This window comes from Schistocerca cancellata, chromosome 5 (assembly GCF_023864275.1).
Source record: "Schistocerca cancellata isolate TAMUIC-IGC-003103 chromosome 5, iqSchCanc2.1, whole genome shotgun sequence".
Classification (NCBI taxonomy): Eukaryota; Metazoa; Arthropoda; class Insecta; order Orthoptera; family Acrididae; genus Schistocerca; species Schistocerca cancellata.
Genome location: NC_064630.1, coordinates 20,649,750 through 20,656,392, shown reverse-complemented (window position 1 = coordinate 20,656,392; position 6,643 = coordinate 20,649,750). Strand labels below are relative to the sequence as shown.

General features: G+C 48.1%; 1 non-coding gene across 1 annotated transcript; it reads left to right on the top strand.

Moving 5' to 3' along the window:
* The first annotated feature begins 5,905 nt into the window (after positions 1–5,905).
* On the top strand, positions 5,906–6,011 carry LOC126189832 (U6 spliceosomal RNA). The gene has a single exon (XR_007538241.1). It is a non-coding gene; the product is annotated as a U6 spliceosomal RNA (small nuclear RNA).
* Positions 6,012–6,643: the final 632 nt, after the last annotated feature.

The window sequence follows — 6,643 nt, the reverse complement described above, 5'->3', positions numbered from 1 at the left end:
ATGCAGCGCATTAATGGTTGCAAAATGAACTCAGGATTGCAAATATTTAAAAGTTACAAACCGTGACACAAAACGCAATTTTGTAAAAAGATCTAATAAAATCCAGAATATAGGCCAGCGTAATTTGCTGTATAGGAATCGTGCTTCATTAAACTTTCAGTAAAAAGCATGAAACATCACTATCAAGGCAAGGTATTTGAATATAGTACCAAAGCGAAGCCGAGACAAACTGGTTGCCAATCCACAAACTGATCGAATCCAGGCCATAGTGGGGGTTGGATGAAAGCGAGGCAACCAGTTTTTGCCCTTAAATTGCCGAATCGAAAATGGCTCAGAGCACTATGGGACTTAACATCTGAGGTCATCAGTCCCCAAGGACTTAGAACTACTTAAACCTAACTAACCTAAGGCCGTCACACACATCCATGCCCGAGGCAGGATTCGAACCTGCGACAGTAGCGGTAGCGCGGTTCCAGACTGAAGCTCCTAGAACCGCTCGGCCACACCGGCCGGAAAATTACCGAATTGCCGAAACAGGATGATAGAAGGCAATAAAAAAATTATAAAACAAGAAAAGCCAGCATCCAACACCATTGGCAGAAGCAATCATTAAAAGCTGATGCTGTCGACATTATCTGATAAACCACCATGTCTAAGCTCAATTTGTCCATTGAAGGTACATTCGAGGAACTTCTTCAAGGAATGCTTAACCTTCACTTCCTCTAGAATTTTTGAAGTATTGCCCTTATTCAAATGGTTCAAATGGTTATGAGCACTATGGGATTTGACTTCTGAGGTCATCAGTCCCCTAGAACTTAGAACTACTTAAACCTAACTATCCTAAGGACATCACACACATTCATGCCCGAGGCAGGATTCGAACCTGCGACAGTAGCGGTGGCGCGGTTCCAGACTGTAGCGCCTAGAACCGCTCGGCGACTCCGGCCGGCTATTGCCCTTATTTCCCGACGTATAAGACCTGAAGCTTGCTGCACAGGCTGGTAACAGTACGACTGTTTTCCGTCAGGTGTATCTTAAAGCTGATTTCCAATTTCCTAGGTTAAGGTGCTCTTAGAATCTTACTTCAAAACTTGTAACCATGTGGCCGACAGACAGTCATCACATGAGACATAACGTGAGCCCGCAGTTTTAAATTTATCGGAAACAAACTCTTCTTTATGCCTGTAAACCTGACCCATACTTTTGGGAATGAAACATTCAGCCATCTTACTTTTCCATTTTAGTTGAGATTTCTTGCCACCTTACATGGATCTTAGTCTACCAGTCTGTACAGATCACAGCTAAAGTGGAGCGAAACCGGTCGTGCCTACAAATAAAGGACTGAAAGTTAGAGCGGCCTTATCTTTTCAAAATGTGACCGTTTGGGCTAACATTTGTTGGGCGTTCGTAAACTCTGGCTCAGTGAAAATGTTTCTATCTTTCTGGGTGACATTCTAGGCCAGGGGCGGGCAAACGTTGCACGCGGCTCGTGAGCGCACAGCGCTGCACGTGTGCTGCTCTCGTGCAGGCGTCGAATGGGGCAGTGGCGACAGCCGGCAGGGTGCGGCAGTGTAGTACCAGGCTAAGCCGCGGACGTTGATGCGAAGCGACCACTGCGTAGTGAACGTTGTATTTCAAGAACCGGAAAATGCAGACTGAATCAAGGAAACGGAGACGTGGAGATTTGCTATCTTTTAAAAAGTAATGGGAGAGTCATTTTTTCTTTGTGCAAAGACGTGAAAATTCGAAATGTTTAATATGTGGCAGTATTCTCGCTGGTCAGCGGAAGTTTAGTATTGAAGGCCATTATAATAAATTTCACAAGGACGAGTACAATTTATTGTCGGATTCTGAGCGGATGGGGAAATTGACTGAGCTTAAGAAGAGCGACCTGACGATATTAGATGCATCTGTCCTAGTTGCCGTTGTCACGAGATATCTGCGACTTTCTCTCGTCATGTCTCTCATCTAACTGATTTAACATTTTATAGAGCATTGTTTTCAATTTTTCAGGACGACAACAATAATAGCCCAGCGGTACGTGCAAGCTATAAAATTGCGCTTAATATAGTGAGAGCTGGAAAACCATTTGCTGAATTAATACGCCTCGGTTAAGAGCAAACATAATTGATGAAAATTTACGTAACTGTTTGCATTTGTCTGTATGCAGAAATTTTGTTCCAGATATTAAACGTATTGTAAACTCCACCTATGATAATTAAAGAAAACGTATCGTAGTTAATAGGTACTCTTTCAAACCATGATTTATTTCGAGCACTCCTGCTAACCTTATTCCATCATTCAATAAAGCAAGCTAGAAAAACAAAACGCGTTACAGAGGAAGGAGTGGACAGAAGGTATGGTGGGGAAGGGAGGTAAGCGGGTGGCCAGCTTGCCCCTGTGTGCACGCAGAACACCTGTTAACTGCACGCGTGCAAGTGCACCGCACACGTGCAGGAATCCTGCCCGCCCCTGTTCTAGGCGGTCAGCTTCGCCCGTTTCAGCGGATCCTCGGGCCGCCGAGCAGCGCCTGGCGGTGAGGCATCCCGCCCTGCGGCACCTGCCGTCAGCCACCGCCACCGCCGCCGCCGCCGCAGCCGCGGGACCAGCAGAGCGGCCGCCGGCTCAGCTCTGAGCCGCCGCCTCTTGGCGGCTTCCCCCTCCCCCCCCCCCCCCCCCCCGTTTCAGTTTCATTCACAACGGCGCGTCGCCCGCACTGAATGGCTGCCGACCTGTTCAGAGCGCGGCGACTAAAAATAAAGGCGGCCGCCTCTCCTTGCGGCGGCAGCGCGCCTGTCGCCGACCGCCGGGCCGTCGCCGCAGCCCGCACTGCACAGCGTTTCCCGAACCCAGTCCCAGAGAGCAGGCCTCCAGTACACCGCATGCATGCCCTTCTAATGAGGAAGCCTCTCGGAATGACCCATACGACTTTGAGTTCAGTGGCCAAACATCAGTTTCCTAAAGCAGTGTGACGTAACTACGACACATGAAACTAAAACACAACACCACTGAAGATCACAAGATCTTCCAAAGCTGTTAAAGTATAAAACAGTTCCATGCATTTAACGCAATCGTTTTTAGCTAAGTGTGTGCTGGCTTCGTCGGTCTCCTTTTTCTTACGCTTTTGCTTTTTCCCATTCTCCTGGGGTCGCAGTTGTTATAAATCGGTTTAGCCGTCATTAGTAACATTTGGCTATCGGATTCCCTTCCCAAAGCCATCACTGTTCCCAGAAAAAAATCTGTGTACCCCGTCGACCTGTTTATAATATACAGCTCACGTTCAAGCATAATAACGTATTATACGTGTTTGTGTAGCGGTGTGGAAGAGGAAAGGAGTAGATGGCAAAGGGAGACTACTGATACAGAATCTATATTTACACCAGAAATACGGATAAGGATTAGAAATGAAATGTCAGAAGGAGGCAACATTGGACGAGGTGTTAGGCAAGGTTGTTGCCTTTCCCCACAGTTGTTTAAATCATACATTGAAGAGATTATTGCGAAAGGCTTAGATGGGAAAAGAGAATATCTGTCGGTGGAAAGAGATTGGAATGTACACTCCTGGAAATTGAAATAAGAACACCGTGAATTCATTGTCCCAGGAAGGGGAAACTTTATTGACACATTCCTGGGGTCAGATACATCACATGATCACACTGACAGAACCACAGGCACATAGACACAGGCAACAGAGCATGCACAATGTCGGCACTAGTACAGTGTATATCCACCTTTCGCAGCAATGCAGGCTGCTATTCTCCCATGGAGACGATCGTAGAGATGCTGGATGTAGTCCTGTGGAACGGCTTGCCATGCCATTTCCACCTGGCGCCTCAGTTGGACCAGCGTTCGTGCTGGACGTGCAGACCGCGTGAGACGACGCTTCATCCAGTCCCAAACATTCTCAATGGGGGACAGATCCGGAGATCTTGCTGGCCAGGGTAGTTGACTTACACCTTCTAGAGCACGTTGGGTGGCACGGGATACATGCGGACGTGCATTGTCCTGTTGGAACAGCAAGTTCCCTTGCCGGTCTAGGAATGGTAGAACGGTGGGTTCGATGACGGTTTGGATGTACCGTGCACTATTCAGTGTCCCCTCGACGATCACCAGTGGTGTACGGCCAGTGTAGGAGATCGCTCCCCACACCATGATGCCGGGTGTTGGCCCTGTGTGCCTCGGTCGTACGCAGTCCTGATTGTGGCGCTCACCTGCACGGCGCCAAACACGCATACGACCATCATTGGCACCAAGGCAGAAGCGACTCTCATCGCTGAAGACGACACGTCTCCATTCGTCCCTCCATTCACGCCTGTCGCGACACCACTGGAGGCGAGCTGCACGATGTTGGGGCGTGAGCGGAAGACGGCCTAACGGTGTGCGGGACCGTAGCCCAGCTTCATGGAGACGGTTGCGAATGGTCCTCGCCGATACCCCAGGAGCAACAGTGTCCCTAATTTGCTGGGAAGTGGCGGTGCGGTCCCCTACGGCACTGCGTAGGATCCTACGGTCTTGGCGTGCATCCGTGCGTCGCTGCGGTCCGGTCCCAGGTCGACGGGCACGTACACCTTCCGCCGACCACTGGCGACAACATCGATGTACTGTGGAGACCTCACGCCCCACGTGTTGAGCAATTCGGCGGTACGTCCACCCGGCCTCCCGCATGCCCACTATACGCCCTCGCTCAAAGTCCGTCAACTGCACATACGGTTCACGTCCACGCTGTCGCGGCATGCTACCAGTGTTAAAGACTGCGATGGAGCTCCGTATGCCACGGCAAACTGGCTGACACTGACGGCGGCGGTGCACAAATGCTGCGCAGCTAGCGCCATTCGACGGCCAACACCGCGGTTCCTGGTGTGTCCGCTGTGCCGTGCGTGTGATCATTGCTTGTACAGCCCTCTCGCAGTGTCCGGAACAAGTATGGTGGGTCTGACACACCGGTGTCAATGTGTTCTTTTTTCCATTTCCAGGAGTGTATAAGATTTGCTGATAACATGGCATTAGTGGCAGAAAGTGCGCGGACAGTGAATAACATGCTGAAAGATCTAAATGAAGCTTGTGTGGAATATGGGATGCAAATAAACATAGCAAGAACAAAGAGTATCGTCATCAGTACAAGACGCAGACATTCCAATATTAAAACAGAACAATCTACCACTAGCCAAGTAAGTACATTTAAATATCCTTGAAGCACAATTAACCCAAGACTTTAGATGTCACCAGGAGGTGAAAACTTGAATTTCCATAGCGAAGGAGGCATTCAACAGAAAGAGGAGATTCTTATGTGGCAAATTAGATATAGGTCTAAGGAAAAGGCTTGGCAAATGTTTTGTGTGGAGTGTGGCACTATATGGGGCAGAAACATGGACGCTGAGACGAGAGGATGAAACAAGGTTAGAAGCATTTGAGATGTGGATGTGGAGGAGAATGGAAAGAGTGAGTAATGAAAGTGTATTGCAAGGGTTGGTGAGAGAAATGTCTGCTGAAGGTTGTAAGAGAAAGGAAAGAGATCTGGTTGGGACATTCATTGAGAAGGTAGTGCTTGATAGCAGATGCTTTGGAAGGATTGGTCTGTGGGAGAAGAGTGAGAGGAAGAAGAAGATACAAGATGATAGACGGTAAAAAGGGAAGAGGAAATTATGCAGACCTGAAGAGGATGGCAGAAGACTGGACAGCCTGCAGAACTACCATGTCAAAACCTGCCTTTTGGTAGAACACTGATTATGATGATGATGATGATGATGTTGTGTAGTGTGTCCCTGCGGCACCTGGCTACCAGACCAGTTTCCGCCTACTTGGATGTGGAAAACCGCCTAAAATGAGATCCAGGCTGTGCAGCTAATCAGCCCTAGTCGTAAATCCGCGAGACAGATTCGATCCCAAGATAGGGCTCTTCCTCGGCAGTCGCTTCGACGATTTGTGGACTAAAATTTGAGTGATACAGATGGAGATCAGCATGGCCCTTAAGCAAAGCTGACACGCAAAATGATGAAACCTTTCACATTTTTAAATGAAGAAAAAAATGTAAAATAACAAAAAAGGAGTGTGACGTAAAGATTTCGTGATAGTAAAGTGACCAGGTGTCAAACAAATAACACACCTTACATTGAATTCCTGAAACAATTCTAGTTAAATCGGTATGTCATATGACAGTTACGTGAAACTGCACGAATTTTAATACAAACCAGCATTTCGTGAATATAAACCACTAACACCAACACTAGTAATTGCACGCAAGTAATTTACCAAAACTGAGCTACGAGACACAGTTCTGAGGGAAGGAGAATTCTACGACGGCAACGCCCGTCCCATGTAGGACGAAACCTTCACAGTGGGACATCCAGCGGAGACGATGACACGCCAGAGCCACTGCGCAGACTGCCGGCGGCAAAATCCACCCTTGTCACTTCGTTTGACGACGACCCTTTCGAAAGCCTTTCTCCAGGAACACGGCTAAAAATCTTATCTAAACGTCCAGAGAAATCCAACTCAAAACACTGGTGACTCACTGTAGCCACCTGGGTGAAAACCCGAGTGAAAAGAAGCTGTTTATCTCAGTACTACGTAGCGGAAGTTAAATTCTGCCCTACAAAAGAAATGACGCCTGTAGCAGGCTACAGAAACTCTAGTGGGTGGAGTT